At 40.0% G+C, this 18,661-nt stretch overlaps 1 protein-coding gene and 1 long non-coding RNA gene across 4 annotated transcripts in view; one reads left to right on the top strand and one right to left on the bottom strand.

Moving 5' to 3' along the window:
• The window catches only part of SLC39A10 (solute carrier family 39 member 10), a 145,122-nt gene that overhangs the window by 64,276 nt on the left and 62,185 nt on the right, over positions 1-18,661 (top strand). Inside the window, exon 1 of one of the 3 annotated variants that reach the window (XM_047870951.1) lies at positions 12,716-12,941. The exons of 1 other annotated variant lie outside the window; for it this stretch is intronic. The gene's annotated coding sequence lies outside the window, so the exon portion shown is untranslated. Of the gene's footprint in view, positions 1-12,715; positions 12,942-15,203; positions 16,854-18,661 lie in introns of those variants that run through there. One more of the 3 variants, XM_047870953.1, reaches the window with a different exon arrangement.
• On the bottom strand, positions 6,704-12,700 carry LOC125172614 (uncharacterized). Its single transcript, XR_007154764.1, has 3 exons — positions 12,453-12,700; positions 8,678-8,761; positions 6,704-6,938 (listed from the first exon to the last, which is right to left on the bottom strand). It is a non-coding gene; the product is annotated as an uncharacterized LOC125172614 (long non-coding RNA).

Here is an 18,661-nt window from a genome sequence, read left to right as displayed (position 1 = left end):
ATGAATGTGCAGAGCTACAGAGTATAAAATTCAAACCAAATGAAGTATAAATAGGAGTGTCAGAGCTTCATTTCTAAACATAGCTGAAAGTTCAATTGGGTTAGATGCAGATTAGTGATTTTGTGTTTGTTTATTTCTACCAAACAGGGTGGGTCTATTTTGGAATGAAGCCCAATAATTTAAAAGACACATTTGTATCACTTTCATGGTGTGCAGTTTGCCTCACACATGACCAGTCTAACTGCTTCAAAAAAGTGCCAGGCAGGGGTATGACAGCATCATCTTGGCTGATGTCACCACTGAAATATTTTGGTTATCTCGGAATGGCTCCAGCTACAACACTGTTATTCTACATTTGAAGTTGTTATACCAAAACAGAAAAAAGTGACTACTTCTGAATCATTTGCAAAATTACATTTAAAAACTCTAGAATTAGAAAATCATGTATGCGCTATAATTTGGTCTAATTCCTTGAACATTACAGAGACAAGGTAAGTATTATTTGCTTAATTTGCTTTTATTATAATGCTTTATTTTTTACTGTTATTGTGGAGTTTTTAAAACACAAAAGCGGAGAAATAGTAAAATGAGCATCCACTTTAGCAATTCATATATGAGTAGTCTTGAATCACCTATATACTCCCACTGGATTATTTTTTTTTTTTTAAATTTTTTTTCAACCTTTATTTATTTTTGGGACAGAGAGAGACAGAGCATGAACGGGGGAGGGGCAGAGAGAGAGGGAGACACAGAATCGGAAACAGGCTCCAGGCTCTGAGCCATCAGCCCAGAGCCTGACGCGGGGCTCGAACTCACCGACCGCGAGATTGTGACCTGGCTGAAGTCGGACGCTTAACCGACTGCGCCACCCAGGCGCCCTCCCACTGGATTATTTTAAAGCAAATCTTAGACATCTTATTGCATCCATAAATATGTCAGTGTATATCTCTTGGGGTGCCTGGGTGGCTCAGTTGGTTAAGCATCCAACTCTTGATTTTGGCTCAGGTCGTGATCTCATGGTTTTTTGAGTTTGAGCCCCATAGTAAGTAGGCTCTGAGCTGTCCCTGTAGCTGGGGATTCTTCCTCTCTCTCTCTCTCTCTCTCTCTGCCCTTCCCCTGTTCACACACACACACACACACACACACACACACACACTCTCTCTCTCTCTCTCAAAATAAAAAAACGTTAAAAATTTTTTTTAAATAAATAAAAGATACAGACTCTTCTTTTAAGCACAATACTATTATCATGCATTAAAAAATAATTCCTTACTATTAAAAATCTCCTGATTATCTCATACTTGTTTTTATAACTGGATTCTTAAAATTAGGAAAGAAACAGGCTTCCATATTGAAATACTGTATTTTTAATGTTTATTTGGCTATAAATTCTAGACAAGAAGACTTGAAATGCTTCAAACACATTTCAAAACACATTCGTTGGTAGATACTAATTAGGAACATAATTGAAAAGAGATTATTTTCTAAGCGATCATTATAGTTTCCAACTTGATCTTCATTTCAGTAGCAGAGATAGCACCTGGCCTGAGATGGGCACTGGAGCCCTCTGACCCACTTTAATGTCACACACACAGATTTCCTTTTAGGCTTTCTGACCTTGACTTTCAAGCTTTGGTCAAAGTCCTAATGGACATAATTACATATTGGATCTAGTACTTAATTAATAGGAGCCAATCTCTACAATTTAGTCTCTGAACTAAATTGAACAAACTCCCCAGGGCTTTAACAGAGCAAAATAAGTTGGAAATTTACACGGTTCTCTTGGTACCTGATTTCCATTTCCTACTCCCCCTTTTTAAACTATATAGCTGTAAAAGCAAAATTAGAACATAAAAGATGATACAGATAATTCATAACATTTCTCTTTGATGATATACCAAAGGTGCAAATATCTTCCAAGTGTGATTCCCCTACAATAAAAGTTTTTTGAAAGAAAACAAAGTATCTCTGCTGAAGAGTTTGGTTATTTTGCAGTCAGTATCAACTGAAAGGGTGAGCATACATTCCATTTACATTTGCAACATTGCTAATAAATCAGGTATCCTAACATAAAAGTCTAAAGAACTGAAAAATAGGAAGAGGCTCATATTAGAACCGTACTCAAAAGCAGCCACTCTATTTCGTGCAAATTCTAGAGAGTTCAATTAAAGAGTAATAGTCACACAGGGATACACACAATTCATCATAAACATATTTATAATGTTGTGGACTCTCCACCCTTAGAGGATAGAAGGCTTTCTTTCGAACTCATATTTTGGGTCTCTCAGGACATAGCTCCCACACAAGTTAGAACTGGAGAATACGTGGCTTTAATAAGCCCAATGTAGAAGCCTCCGTTTACTTGAGCCTTGAGAGAGCTAGGGAAGTGTGAATGGATGGGATTTGGTCTTGGACTTGAATAAGACTGGCAGTGCCATTCTAGTAATTCAGCTACTGCTATCTTTACAGCATCAGAAAAATATTTTTGTTGGCAAAAACAATTTGGCCCTTAGTTTATTACCACAGGATTTGAGACTTTAGCAAGTACATTTTCTTCTCTCTCTGTTTCACACATGCAACACACACACACACACACACACACGTGATAGTGTGATAGTTTAGTGGTTTAAGATCAAGGGGCTTTCAGCTTGGACTGTGGGTTTGAACTTTAGCAGATGTCCCCAGATGGGCAAGTTATAGAGCTTCTCTGCAGCTATTTTCTTATCAGTAAAATGGGTATAATGAGAGTACATATGGTTGTTTTGAGGATTAAATTAGAAAATGTATGTAAAACACTTAGGTAAGTTCTGACACCCAGTAAATATTCAATAGCTATTCATTAGTAGTGGTAGTAACAGTATTAGGATAGAGGAATTAAAAAATGCTGATAACCTTCCCCAAATGCCACCACTATTAATGTAGTTTACAAACTACTTCTATGTGTTTCTTTCTCCAAACATAGCATCTCATTATGTGTCCTTTATTATGCTATACCTGGCAGTCCACTCATTCAGAACAGAGTTATTCAAGGCACTATGTTGGGACTTGAGTGGACTTTTTTGTTAATGACAACTCCCATGGCCCTTTGTCTTGAGTTAAGTCTGGTTAGGGACAAAACACAGTTAAAGAGACACACAGAGAAGGCGGGGGGAGGGAGCAGTGGGGAGAAGGGAGAGAGTCATTTTAAAATTGATTAGAACTATTAAGGAAAGGAATAGTATGTAATGAGAGAATCATGGTAAGTTAGTGCAGGGAAGAGGGTTCTTGAGATAGAGAAGCCTTCTTTGAGAATGTGAAATCTAAAGGATGAGAGAGTTTCAGGTAATCCAGATTATCCTTTTTAGCTGTAGAACATTCTACTTTATAAATACATTGTGAAAATTACTTTTTGTTTTTTAAGAAAAACAAATTTCCAATCAGATGCCATTAATGCTGGACAACCAACAGTGATACTCTGTTGTAAGCAGTATTTTTTGACATTCTACTGTCGTCCATCCTAACAACCTTTTGTTAGGTAATTGATGATAATGGTGATAGGGACCATACTGTTGCTTGGGCTATACGTTATTAGATGTCAAGGACATTGCAAAGCATTTTGCCTATATTATCTCATTACCTGTATTAGTTCATTTAATCTTAAAAAGCAACTCCGGAGCACTTTGGGTTGAATATGGCAGATGGAACATAACATTATCTTTTCCTCCTCAACTAAAAGTCACACACACAAAAAGAAATAACAAAGATACAGCTGTAAAGACAGAGAAAGAAATGGGCAAGAGTAATAAACAGTTTGAAAGGTAGAAAGGAAATAATGAACTATTTCCTTAGACAAGTTAGCCCTTGGGGATGGGAACAGTAGGACGAAGGATGCCTGTTGGCTCTAGCATGCCAGAAACACTTGAATTGCAAGCACTGGGCCCTTATGAAAAAGGAAGTGAATAGTAAGCCTGGAAACCAGAGGGTGTTTGAAAATCTATGTAAGGAGCAGACTCTCTGATCTCCCAGATTATGAGTGTGCATATTTAAGAGAGTTAAATACTTCCTTATTGAAAGTCAATAGCAGATGCCTCAAATTGATGAAATGGCAGGATAAGCATATTATTGTAAAATATGGAGGTAAATCCCTAGGAAAAAAACTCAGATAATGGAGGGCTTTGTTCTGGGAGGTAGAATACACTGCTGTTTGTATTCTACATTAATTTTTTTAAAATTTTTAAAATGCTTTTTACTTATTTTGAGACAGAGACAGAGGGTGAGCAGGGGAGGGGCAGAGAGGGAGACACAGAATCCGAAGCAGGCTCCAGGCTCCCACCTGTCAGCACAAAGCCTGATGCGATGCTCGAACCCACAGACTGTGAGATCGTGCCCTGAGCAGAAGTCGGACGCTTAACTGACTGAGCCACCCAGGCGCCCCTACATTAATTTTTTTTTAATTGTGGTTAAATATAGGTAACAAAATGTATCATTTTAGCCATTTTTAAGGTCTAATACTCAAAGAGTACATGAAGCTGAATCCATTAAACAATTCCACTCTTTTCTTGCATCTAGAAATTAGGTTTTCTTAGCATCTAAGGTAAAATAAAATGGCATGGATTTAATCATTATATTTGTTTTTGTTGTGGTAAAATATACATAGAATTTGCCATTTTAACCATTCTTAATTACATCGCGTTAAGGACATTCATAGTGTTGTGCAGCCAGCTTCACAATCCGTTTCCAAAATTGTTTCATCATCCCAGGTAAACACTGTACCCATTAAACATGAACTCCCTCTTCTTTTCCTCACCCCATCCCCCCACCCCAGTACGTGCTGACCTCTGTTCTAGTATTTTCTGTGTCTATGAATTGCGTCTGTTCTAGGCGTCTCATATCAGTGGAATCATAAAATATTCGGTTTTGTGTCTGACCTACTTCACTTAGCATAATGTTTTCATGATTCATTCATATTGTAGCATGTATTTCTTCCTATTTGAAATTTAAAGCTAATGTTAATGTATTACTTTAAAAAATAGTAAACAAACAAAACCCTGCAAAATACTGCTCAATTTTTAGATATTGAAAATGAAGCTGAATGATCAGGTTTAAGAAGGGCCTTTCACGGCCACAGCTAGCAAGTTAATGGAGTTGGGGTTCCAGTTTGATTCTATCGCTTCGATGCTTATCAAATCAGCAAGATTTCTTTATCCATGATTACTTCACACATGGATTATTGCTATAACGGCTTCCTAATACATTAGTTTTCTATTTCTGCTGGGACATATTACTTCCAACTTGGCGGCTTAGGACAATACAAATTTATTGTTTTACAGTTTGTAGGTCAGAGGTCTGACATGGGTCTCGCTGGGCCACATTCCTTCTGGAGAGACCCATTTCCCTGCCTTTTCCAGCTTCTAGAGGCCACCCATATTCCTCAGCTTGTGACTTTCTTTCTCTAGCAACATTGCATCACTTTGACCATGCTTGCACAGTCACATGGCCCTCTGACTTACCTGTCTCCATCTACTTGTGTGATTAAATTGAGCCTGCCTGGTTAATTTGGGATCATCTCCCCATCTCAAGGTCAGCTAATTAGCAACCTAATTCTATCCCCAATCTCTACTTTGTTATGAAAACTAACATATTCACAGGTTGCAGAGATTAGAACATGGATATCATTTGCAGGGGTGGGGGGAGGCATATTCTGCCTATCAAACAAATCATACTTGCTACTTCCTTCTTACCTGTGATCGTGGCACTTGCTGGTTTAAAATTCTTCAGCAGCTCTTAATGCCTTCGGGGTAGCATTCAGACTCTTCTGTATGGTACACAAAAACCCTGCTTACTGGCCCTGTCTCATCTCTTCCAACACCCCATGTCAAAAACACACATCAACACCACGGGTTTCAGTTCCCCAGTTGAGAACCACACTATTACTCATTTCATTCTTCTGCTTGCATTTCTCTGTCCTCTGTTTCATTACTTGGCTGTTTCCTACTAATCCTTAGGTCAGACCTTGGATGTCACTTCCTTTCTGAAGGCATTTTTGCTTTTGTTGCCACGGCAACCCATACCTATCTCCAATATAGCACTTTCCATACTGTACTGAAATTGCCTCCTTCGTTATCTCCTTGACTGGACTGTAAGCTTCTGAAGGGCAAGAATTCTATTTTGTTTGCCCTCATTTCCCAGCTACTTGACAGAGTGGCTTGCAACATAAACGGAGCACAGACTTTTGCTTGAAGATATTTCCAACCCTTAATTAACACTTACCTCTTTTTTCCAAGTCTCCAAGGGAGACTTGCAGAGGATAGAGATTCATCTAAGGACTGGAGTGAGTGTTTAATCCCCTAAGTGAATTTCACTTTAAATCTGCTGGGATGTGTTTGCCTGCACCTGACCAATTCTTCATTGATGAGCAATTTCATAGCTCACCTTTCCATGACTAATCAAAATTGTTAACATACACTTGATTCTGCTTAATTTTTAATATAACTGTACTGGTATAAATAAATACTTGAACAACTACATCAAATCACCATAAAGAGGGGAAAGCTTTTCAACTAAATGTATAACCAGATTGGCTAATTAACTTTCTAATTTAAGAGACTGTGGAATAAACATCTCCCTTGGAATTGATTCAAGCTAGTCAAGCTGAAAGATAAAGCAGAAAAGAACAAATGTTCACATTATAAGTATCTTGAAACGTTTTTATTCTATGCTTTATTCCATTTAAAATTTCCATTGACCTGCCACATTTATAGACTGAGAAGCCACCAGTTTAAGGTTCTACAGATTTTTTTTTTAAATTACCAACTTTTGCAGAGAAACTAATATAGATAACCTCACAAAAATAAGAGGCAACGTGATGTAAGGGCTAAGAGCATAGCCTCCGGAGCCACACTGTTTGCACTGGAGTCCTGGGTCTGCCACATGCTCTGTAACCACCTTGATTTCTTCATCTGTGAAATGGGCATAATCATATTTACCTTGCTATACAGGGTTATACAGGGTTAAAAGAAGTTATCATATTTAATTAATCAACACATTTTAAACTATACATCTTCATGTATTTAGGGTGGGAAGAAAGACACTGAAAACTAATTCCCTAGAGAAAGCAACTGTCACTATAATTGGAATGAAACCTGAGTGTGAGGAAATCCTTGGAAGCTGTAGGTGAGATCATCTATAAGGAAGCAAGCCAAGCATAGTGAGTTCTTAATTATTGGGCACTGCCAGAATCATTCCTCAAAAAACAGTAGGGAATATCTAGAACTGCCCTACAGATGTGAAATGGTAACAAGAGGTGGTGTACGGGATTCTGTGAAAAATACAAAAGTGACTTATTCTAGTAAAAACGTAATTTGAGCTGTACTTAGAAATAGTGCAGGGAAAATCTGGAAATCCCTACAAGCTACTCTTGTTTTGACAATTCATTTATTGTCTTCCCTAATGTTTAGAATTTAGTTGCATTCCTGCTGTCAAACTTAATAATGAAGATAAGCAATATTTGTTAAGCTAAACCAAATTATCTTGATTTTAAAAGATGTATTTGATTGGTTTCATAAATGTCAGGTGTGAAATGGGTCTCATTATTAATTGTCTTGGAATCTCTAGGCAAGATTTGAAATATGCTCTCTTGTGATGACATTTTAAATGAACTTTAAAAATGAGTTTATTAAGTTTAACCAGTTAAACAAATGAACCTGCTTTAAAAAATATTTGCATGGTAACTTACTGCTTATTCAGTTCCATGTTGATAATTTTCCTTAAAGCGTAACCATCGCCAAATCCTCTTCAAATTTGCAATATTCATGTGGATTATTTATGTTGCTCTTTTTATTCCTTTGGACTGGGAGTGAAGATTTGGAAAGTTGATTTTTTGCTGTGCTTTCAGAGTTCTAAAGGATCCAAAACGGCTGCCTCTTGGCATCTAGGCCCCCAAGCTTGGTACAAACTTACCAAACCTACTGTTTTCCTTCATTTTAGGATTTTCTGAGTGAACAAGACTGGCTAGGAGCAAGATTAAGAAGATGGGAATTTGTCTAGTTTTCCTTTTGTCCTTTTGTACCACATTACCCTTGGGAAACCAGATGATCATGTTTCCTCTCTCTTAAAACTTCCTCTTCAGAGAAGATAGGAAAAAAATGCACCCTCACGGCAGTATAAACAATAAAATAGTGGTAACTTCCTTCAGGGTCAAAGTCCCTTTGGTTTCAAGACCCAGGAATAAAGTTCTAAATGTGGAATCCCAGGGATCGGTGAGCACAATAGACTAGGTCTGGGACAAGAAGTCTTCCTGGTACCATGTGCGCAAATGTGTGATGTGCCTGGTACCCTGGCTCCAGCTGTGATCTTCTTCCTTTCATTCATTCTTCCTAGTGGTTCTTCCTATTTCTCCTAGGCTAGTTCTCGTTCCTATTTTCGAAAGCACTTGCCATGGCAAATCAGAAGCTTTAAGCCTCTCCCTTATTGTCTTTCTTCCTGTCTAATACTAAAGGCCTTTTGTTTGTATTGCAATGAACTGAAAGTGAAGGATCTAACTTGGCTAATGACAGCATCCTCTAGGGAAATGATATAAAAACTGACTTTTCTACTGGGTGTTGTTTCAACTGTTTCATTTCTCCAATCTAGTTTCGTTTGTGCAGGTCACCTGAAACTCATTTTATTGGATAAGCCTACCAACTTAAAATGGTCTCACCTGACAGGGACATCAGTCAAATCTTGCTCACCGGGGTGGGATTGGTTCCTTTCTCCCTTTGTGTACCCTCCTCAGTGATGGGCTCTGTGGAAGAGGATGGTCGTGTCAGTTACATGAGTGTTGCTCATTAGAAATGGCTACAAGGATAGCTGTGCTCCTACAATGAGCACTTCCCTGCAAATTCTCACAGTCTATCTTAATTTTGGGAATGGAGAGTCTTTTTTTTTTTAATGTTTATTTTTGAGAGAGAGAGAGAAAGAGAGAGAGAGAGAGATGGAGGGGCAGAGTGAAAGGGAGAGAGAATCCTAAGCAGGCTCTGCACTGTCAGCGCAGAGCCTGGTGCAGGACTCGAACCTACGAACCGTGAGATCATGACCTGAGCCAATATCAAGAGTTGGTTGCTTAACAGACTGAGCCACCCAGGTGCCCCAGGAATGGCGAGTCTTTAGATGAGATGTCAGAGACATAATTTCTCAGGGGATCAGGAAAAGACTGCCCCACAGATTCCACTTCCCATCCTGACCCTGGGTTTGACATGTTAGATGTCACAGAGTGCCTTAGGTGTAAGGAACAAAAAGGGGCGTGCCCTTTACATTTCTCTGGTTCGGATCTGGAGCAGGGGCCTCTATCTCCAAGCTGAAAAACATAGTCTCCAAACGTGAGTAGACAGTTGTTAATTTTGAGGCCTAGGTTTAGAACATAGTCCTGATTACTTCTTTTTCATTTGTGAACACTTGTTTCTGGTACTTTGTACCGCCTACCTGAGGGCTGCACATCTGTATAATTTAGTCTTCCAGGTTCTCTTTCCTCAAGGCATAACCCTGTCTGAACCAAACTTGTTTGGACATGTGAAAATTGAGAGTTTAAACTGAACATGAATATAAGTAGTTTTCTTTATCTTTGGTTATTACTAAACTTAATTCATGGAGAGAACAATTGTTTGAAAGGTCTGATGTCTTAGAACTGGTTATGTTCTTTACACATTTAATTACAAGTTCTTAACTTTGTTGTTGATAGTCACTGTTTTCCCCTTTACTAGAGGGAAACCAAGTTTATGTCACAAACTTCCTTTAGTCACAACTAAAGATGGAGGTATGATGTGTGGTTCTTATTTTCTCTCTTTATTGCAGCTCTTTCTTTTTTCTTTTTTCACTTATTTTGAGAGATAGGACTAGTCAGGGAGAGGCAGAGAGAGAGAGAGAGAGAGAGAGAGAGGGAGGGAGAGGGAGAGAGAGAGAGAGAGAGAGAGAGAGAGAGAGAGAGAGAGAGAGAGAATCGCAAGTAGGCTCCAAGCTGCCAGGTTGAGCCCGATGCGGGGATCAAACTACAAACCATGAGATCATGAGCCGAGCCCAAGTCAGGAGTCAGAAGCTTAACTGATGGAGCCACCCAGGCGCCTTATAGCTAGCTGGTTCTTTTCTAATCCTCTGAGGGGCAAAAAGTGCCACCGGATTTATTATATCATGCCTCACAAAGGTAGGTTGGTCATGCTTAAAATTTTAGATGAAATGAAATTGTGCTTGCAGCAGTGTGAATAAGCAAAACAAATGAGAGGTAAACCATTTACACGTAATTCGTAATTCGGTACTCTGTCTTCCTCCCCAGGCTTTTGCAAATCATCTACATGGTTTTTATAGTTCAGGTGAGCTTCTTAATGAATCAAATGAGGTAGATAGAAAAAAGTAACCTTTTTAGAAAGTTCTGATTCTAAAATATTAGAAATCTCTTACCCTGACACATTCCTTGTATATAAAATGGACAGAAATAAAACCTACATTATAGTGGTATTTTTGTAGCACTCTCCATTGTTTAACTCAGCAGGTGATTTTGGAGTAGGCCTTCAACTCATTTGCTGAGATTCCTTTTCCCAGTAGGAAAAGTAATATACTAGTTTGCAGCTCATTTACTGAAGGTAGTAATTTTACTCTAAGCCCTGCCCTACTCAGAGTGGGTATACTTGATCATATATGAATGTTTGGGTAAGTGTACAGAAGTGGGAGTAGCCATGGTCTATTTTCAAGTAGGTTTATCCTACAGTTTTATGCAGGTATATTTATAATATGTAACAATTAGTAACGGAAGCAATTGGAATGGAAGTCTTTGATAACAGGCTGTCCTGTAGGTTTCCTGCTGAGCCAGGTCTTAACCCTTTCATTCCTGAAATGTGGGAGGTCTGGAGAGTCCTGGGAGAAAGGGCTGGTACAGGTACAGGCCATGGGGGAACTGGACTCAGAGCTGTGGCTGTTGAACAACTTGTATGGGGGTATCTGAATACATGATGAATCAGTTCAGCTGCACTTGTGTGAACCAGCTGAACAGTAGCCTTATATAACTAGAAAGCAGCGTGGGTACCCTAAAATATAAGGAATGTAAGTACTGTATTTGATATTTAGAAGAAAGACATTACATATATTGTAAAAGTGCTCATAGTAATGTGGTCAATAAAATAATTATGAGTCTTAAAACATAAGGGTAATTGGGAAGCTTTTAGTGTTCTCGACCTAAAAGATGTACTATACTGCTTTTATGAAATCTAAGGACTTTACTTCTGATTATATGAGATCTAAGGACTTCAGAATAAATTTAGACCAATTTTCTTAACCATGAATCTGAGGAAAATGGTCATTTTCTCCCAGCTAGTGACTATGGTAAGACTTGAAGCAAGGACTCAGACTTAATCTCTTCCCTACATCTCAGGACTTCTCCTGTCTGTGAAACTGGCACTAGTGGGGTCAATGGATTGGCTTTCCCCAGACAAGAAAAAAGGGATATAAGAAACTTAGTACCTTGGCAGTCAGTAGGTGTTTAGTAAGCACCCAAAAGATCTTCTTTGCAGAGATACAAAACAAAAACAAAACCTTGCTTCACAGAGGTAAATATGCAGAATAGCAAGACATGTAGCCATACTAACTGGGTTTCAATTCCAATTCTCCTGTCTGTGATCTTAAGCAAGTCACTTAGCTTCCTGTGCCTCAGTTTCCTAGGGTGGGATAATAATATCTACCTCACTGTGTTATGAGCATGAAATATATATGTAAAGCACTTAGTAACTGATCCATCGTAAGACTTGCTATTACTATTGATCACGGTTTTACGCACTCTGCTAGACATCAGTAAAACACCCCCAGAACTCATTCTATTAAACAGATTTGACTGGATGCAGAAACAGGCACACCAGACAGAATACAGATAAGCCTCACCATGAAGATTAAGTAACTGTAGGAAGCAGAGTAATAAAGCAAAGAGAAGGTGTCCAGAGCCACCTTTCAGGAAAATATGGGTTATGAATTGCTTAAGAAAAGGGGAGGAGACAATTCAGGTGGCAGGTATGCTGTGAGCAAAGGAATGGGAGCAAGAATGAGCACGAGGTAGGCAGGAGTCCGTGGAATTGCTTGGCTGCATCAGGAGTTTTTGCCGTTGGGTGTTAAGAAATAATCAGTGAATTAGGTAGTAGGAAGTGGTGGAAAGGCTTGGAAAGTTGCCAAAGTCTCAATAATTACTGTAAGTGTTGGACACGCTCTCTGAACTCAACTTTTTCTTTGAGGTTTGAAAGGCCTGCAGGAAGTGCGCTTGAGAATAAATTGTGGGGTGGAGAGTGAACTATGCAAAAGGTCTTGCGCTTAGCGCTAAATACGAGTTCCCTTTTGCCCTAAGAGACCGAAAGGTTATTTTAACAAAGGGGAGGAGTTAAGTTAGTGTAGATGTTTAACTCACGTACAGATAAACATCTTAATTTATCGATCTGAAACCTTTTGGCTAAAGCGTTTGCGCTTACAGTTTCCATTACTCATCCGCCTCCCCAGGGCTGCAGCAACCGACATGCAAAACCGGGATAAAAAGCGAGTGGTAAAGGGCGCTCCACGCATGCGTTAGAAGCCGCCCCAACTCCCCCGCAGCGTCCTTTCTTGGAACAAAACTACCGCGGAGCCACGGGGCTCCGCAGTTTGCGTAGACTCGAATTTCCTACTGCTCGCTCTGCCCGTGTGGAATCCCGAGAGTGGTGCAGTTCCCCTCCGCAAGTTGCGTTGTCCGAAGTGAATGGCTGGGTGGTGCGTGTACGCCCAGAGCGTAGCACCCATAGGCGGACGGGGTGCGGCTGCGCAGGGACCTGAGTGGGCCTTGTACGCCGGTAGCGTAGGGTGGTGTCTGACGCGCGGGCCTCCGCGACGCAGTTAGCGCAGCTGGCTTTGGTGAATACACGATTTGGTGCAGCCGGGGTTTGGTACCGAGCGGAGAGGAGATGCACACGGCACTCGAGTGTGAGGTAACTATAAAACCCCGATTTGTTTACATTCCCTCCCCCAGAACCGGCCCCATGCGCGGCGGAGACTGCGAGTCCCGGGACGGCGGGGGGGTAGAAAGGGAGACAAGAACCGGGGAGTCCGGGCTGGGTCCCTCGGGGATCCGGGCGCTGCAGTCGGCGGCGGCGGCGGCGGCGACGAGCCGGAGCAGAGCGCGCGGTGGGCTGCGCGTGGGGCGCCGCGGCTCCTCGTGTGCGCTCTGGACTGCCGCGGGGTTGGCGGCCGGGCAGCCTTCGTTCCGCGTGCGGGGCCCCGCGCCCGACCCAGCCTCCTGTTGAGGCCGGGGATTCGCGCGAGGAGTGGGGGAGTGACCGCTGGGCGGGCGGGCGGCGGTTGGGGGGCTGCGCGCGGGCGGCCCGGGGGCCGAGGATGGCGTTGCCAGAGGAGGCGGGGACCCTAAGGCCGGAGGGTGGGAGGATCCGCAGTCAGGCCTTGGGGGGACTTGCGGCGGCGACGAATGCCTCGATTTTTCCTGTCCCGTCCTCCCCTCCGGTGGGGTCGGGCGAGGAGCCCCCGGGATGGAGCCTGGGCGCCGCTGTTAGCTGGAGGCTAACGGACGGTGGCGCCTCTGCTCCTGCCGCGGGAGGCCTCGTGGAGGCTTTCCTCCCCCACCAACCGAAAAGCCGAGGCGGGACGCGGGGGAGTTAACATCGAAGCCGGCTGGGGGCCCCGGAGCTGAGGCCTTAGGGTGGGGCTGAGGCTGAGTCGGTGGGGGGAGGCCGGGTGGGCCCGAAGGCGGCGTGGCGGCCCGGGCTTTGTTCCCGAAAGCCCTGCGGCGAGAGCGAAGTGGTCCCGGCTGGGGAAGTGGTAGCAGAACCGCCGCGGCCCCCGCCTGGCTTAGGGGTCTGCTCGGCTCGCTTTTCCCTTGGGATCGCCGAGCGCCCCAGCTAAGACGGGGCCGTGCGTGGGCGCGGGCGATGATGTGGAAAGTCTTCCCGTGGCTTGTGTAAAGCCCGGTTCACGTGGGAGCCTGTCCACATGGGCTGTCTTTTAGGAGTTGGGCGCGAGGAAGAAGTAATCAGCCACAGCAGCAGCCCTCCTCGGAAGGGTCGTTCGCTCAAGTCCCTGTAAAAGAGTGACATAAAGCACGTAGTTTTTTTTAAAGCACGTTACATATACTGGTGGGGCGGTTTTTGTTTTGGTTTTGTTTTACTTTAATGTCTTTTACACTGTTGAGTGCTCTGGTTTTACCTTGAAATTGAGTCGTTCTCCATAGAGCAAAACTAGCATGTGACAGGTTTACATAATTAAGAACAAATAATATACTGGAAAAGATGGAAATTTAGAATGTAGTTAATTGTAATGCACTGAAAATCTTATGACTTTATGTACTTTTTTTTTTAAGGGACTTTCCTACAGATTTTGAGTATGAGTCACTTGTTCTAGATTTTGAGGGGTCCATACTAGACCACTCACATCCCTATACTCGCTGAATATTCCAGTAGGGAGAGAGAGAAAGTGTCAGTGACAAGTGGTGTGAAGGAAATAAAACGATATACTGGAGGGATTTTTTTGTTTTGTTTTTTAATTGCTCGATTAGCCTCAGAATGATGATTTTTTTAGATGTGGAATATATAGAATTACAACAGAAACCAACTATATTGAAATAATCAAAATATTAAATATGATGAAGTAATCCATGCTTTAGTAGAGCATTAAATAGAAAGAGTAGTTTCAGGTCTAAAGCCTAATTTTAAACTAGGACTCAGTGGTCTTTAAAGGACTTAATGTGTATGATTTTTTTTTTTTTTGGATAAACTATAGGTACTGCATTTTACTGTGGTTTTGCCTGCATTCATAACTGAAATAACTAAATTTCAGAGATTAAGATGAGAATAGTATTTTTTTTATCCAGATTCACAAAACAATATTATACACAGACTTCTGGTTAACACCCCTGTGCAGGAGTGACTTTGGTGCTACTTTAAAATAAGAGCTTCTCTTAAGAGGTGTCAAATCAGTAACACGTGTGATGAGCTGTAATTGTTCTTCCCATTGCCAATTTATGTTCCACACTTTACAAGCCAGCATGTTTCTTCCCCTTTTTGAGCACCTGATTTTGAAGTACTTTTAGGAGAGTACTACTCTAGGGTTTTTTTTTTTTTAATTTTTTAAATGTTTTATTTATTTTTGAGACAGAGACAGAGCATGAGCAGGGGAGGGGCAGAGAGAGAGGGAGACACAGGATCCGAAGCAGGCTCCAGGCTCTGAGCTGTCAGCACAGAGCCTGACACGGGGCTCCAACTCACCACGAGATCATGACCCGAGCTGAAGTTGGACGCTTAACCTGCTGAGCCACCCAGGCGCCCCAAGGGTGTTTTGGTTTTTTTTTTTTTTTAACTGATTTATGGAGAATAGGATATAGGTGTTAGAGCAAGGTAAATTATTATAAATTATTAAAAAGAATTTACTTTGCTATTCACTTCCCTCAAGCTTTAGCCACTATTGGAAAGAATTTAAGGCTCTGGAGTGAGACTTAACGGTTCAAAACTATGACCCATTATTAACTAGTTTGGTTACTTGGAGCAAGCTGCTTTATCATAATCTTTTATCTATGAACTTGTGCTAAAAAAAACCTACCTCATGGGTTTACTGTGACCTTTATAAATGACATTATGAAACAAAGAGCTGCAGAAAAACTTAGTTCTTTTCACTTCTTTTCTACATACAAATGTTTCAGTTTTGCATTAGTTGAAGGACTGCTTTATGTCTTTAACTCTGATAACTTGGTTACCCCCAGAATGAGATTTAATGGTCTCTACTGGGCCTTTGCCAAGGATAGTTATCCTATTGTTGTTACTTCTATGTAATAATCCATAGGTTTTTTTTTTCTGCCTCTCAACATTTTTTTTAGCTTACAGTTACATGTGTACATCTTGTTTACCCTGCCTGACTAAATTTCTGACTTGGGCACATATTCCATAACTTTCTGTCACATAATGCTTATGACACGTTATTCAGTGAATGCAAAGTTTGCTTATCAACCTCTTTAATCAAGTTTAAAATTTTAATTGAATGTAACAAAATTTAAACTTAGTATTAGCCCAAGGAAATATTTTGGATAAAAATGTCATTCCTGGTCTCTGTAGTGCCTACTTCAATGGAAATGCCATGGGTTTTGCTTTTATCAAAAGGACATCAACACTAGTGCATTTTTTTTTTTTGTCACTAGTGCATTTTAAACTGATACAAGAGAAATTACCCAGTAGAAACTGGAAAGAAGTATAGGTATTCAAAACAGAAAGCTATCCTTTTTCCTTTATAACAAATTTTATAACCCTATAAAGTCATCTCTCATTATACTATAATTCTCATTAAAAATATACTAACTTCAGCCTGGCGTTGACGTTAGAAGAATGCCCAGGCTGTCCCAACAGCTTGATGCTGCCGCCTAGTGTTTGATTTCCCTTGAAGTTTTCTTGAGCTTAGCTTCATCTTCCGAAATAAGATCTATTTAATTTAGAATTAGATTCCTTAGTGCTAGATTATATGCAGACTACCATGGGATTTCCTCCACCTGGTTAGTGTTTTTAATAAGATGGGCACGGTCATTTTGAATTGGTTAACTTGATTGCTTTTAGCTGCTAGTTTTACAAGAATGCAGCAAGTTTTGGGTGGAGGTAAAACTGTATAATGCCAGGTTTCCCTGCAAGAATAAATGTGGGGTTTTTAAAAAACAGGAGAAAGGTGTATGTTATAGGTGTATTTTTGAAGTTAGCTTTGTATATGAATAACAGCAATTTTATTCGTCTAATCTGGGTTTATGGTGTGAAAAGAGTAATAGAAAATTTTGTTTTCTGGCTTAATTTAGTCCCATTTAGCTTTGTACTGCCTTGACTGTACTGAAAATAAAATTTGAGAACATTAAACATATGGTGAGTGTTTTTTTTTAATTCAGGTTTATTTTGATCTATGATTTAGAATGATTTCTGAAAAATCTCAAGGATCTGTAATAACCACAACATTTCCTGTAGTCCTATAAGGTTTCAAATTAGACCAGTTACCAGTATTCTCAACTACTTTTTTCTTTTTCATTAATTTCTGTTTATAAGTTCTTTGAGTTGACCATGCAGTGATTTTTGAGTTTTTTCCAAAGTAAGCAAATGTATTCTCAATAAAAAAGTTACTACACTCAGAATATTCAAAAATGTACTCAATTAGGTATGAAGGCAATTTACAACTTAAATTGTGAGGTGTTAAATAACAATAGCATTGAAATTATTTCCAACTGTTTAAGAAACCATACTTAATGTTTAGACATGTTAAAACAATTTATTCTATCAAATAGTGGTGTCAGATTTTATTTTTCTATTAAAATGGTTTTTTTGGTTGATAATACAGGGACTGGATATTTACTAGATTTTTAATACTTGATTTTTTTCATGTTAAAAGATGTTATTAGGGGCACCTGGGTGGTTCTGTCTGTTGAGCGGCCAACTTTGGCTCAGGTCATGATCTCGCAGTCTGTGAGTTCGAGCCCCGCGTCGGGTTCTGTGCTGACAGCTTGGAGCCTGGAGCCTGCTTCAGATTCTGTGTCTCCCTATTTCTGCCCCTCCTGTGCTCATGCTCTGTCTCCCTCTCTCAAAAATAAGTAAACATTAAAAAAAAAATTAAAAAGATGTTATTAAAATGGGGTGGTGGTGATGGTGGGTGGCAGTGGTTACAGGTTATTAGTATAGGGATAAAACCTAACATATTCAAGTATTTAAATTATTTTAACTAAGAGTTAGTGGTAGATGATTTTATAATTAGCTAATTTTATGATTGTATTTTATAATTATTCATTATATTGTAGATCTTTTACTGCTGAAAGGGACATAGGAGGTAGTAACTTGTCCTTGCATTAACATTTCTAACAGCCGTGTTTACACTTAATAATATGTACCCTACTTTTGGGGACCATCCATTCCATTCAAAAAAGAGGTTTTGGGGGATTAGAAAAGTGAATCAGAATGTTGTAGGAAGTATCTTTATCTTACTAATATAGTAAGATTATGTCATGGGACCAGAAATAATAAGAATTACTATGAACTACATATCGAAGAGTTATTTTTAATCCTGTAGTGATTAAGACTTGTCTGCCATTGATCACTTCAGTTTCTAGATTTATTTTCATTCATACAGAAATTAGGAAACCTAAATGGTCTTCAGTTGTAGTAATCATGAAGATGTATGTCCCACTGTCCCATTACTTTAATGTCTGTAAATAAAAAATAGTTTCAGTGCCATCACACCCATAAGCTTTTTTCTGATTTTTTCACTTTACATATTCTGTGAATTTTTGAGTTTTAAACTAGTGGTTTCCCCTACAGCTGTCTGCTGAATTTGTAATTTAAAAAAAATGTATAGATTAAGTCAAGTGTCAACAAGCTATGGCCCACACACCAAATTAGCCTGCTTTTGTAAATTAAAGATTATTGGAAAACAGCCTCTTCATTCACTTACGTATTGTGTATGGCTGCTTTTGTGTCAAAATGGCAGAATCATTAATTATTTGAATAGCTTTTTTAAGTCTGCCAGCCCCTGGATCCAGTTCTTAATGTTGTGTAATTATTTGATGTGTTGCTGTTATTTAAAATAGTTAAATTTTCCTAGAACCTATGTGACCTAAAAACTAGTAGGAAGCCAATCGAATAGAAATTTGTAGGTAATGATGTGAGTTCTCATGTGTTTTTCACCTATA

Source organism: Prionailurus viverrinus, chromosome C1 (assembly GCF_022837055.1).
Source record: "Prionailurus viverrinus isolate Anna chromosome C1, UM_Priviv_1.0, whole genome shotgun sequence".
In the NCBI taxonomy this organism is placed as follows: Eukaryota; Metazoa; Chordata; class Mammalia; order Carnivora; family Felidae; genus Prionailurus; species Prionailurus viverrinus.
Note: the sequence above shows the minus strand (reverse complement) of the source record. Positions and strands in the feature narration are given on the sequence as shown.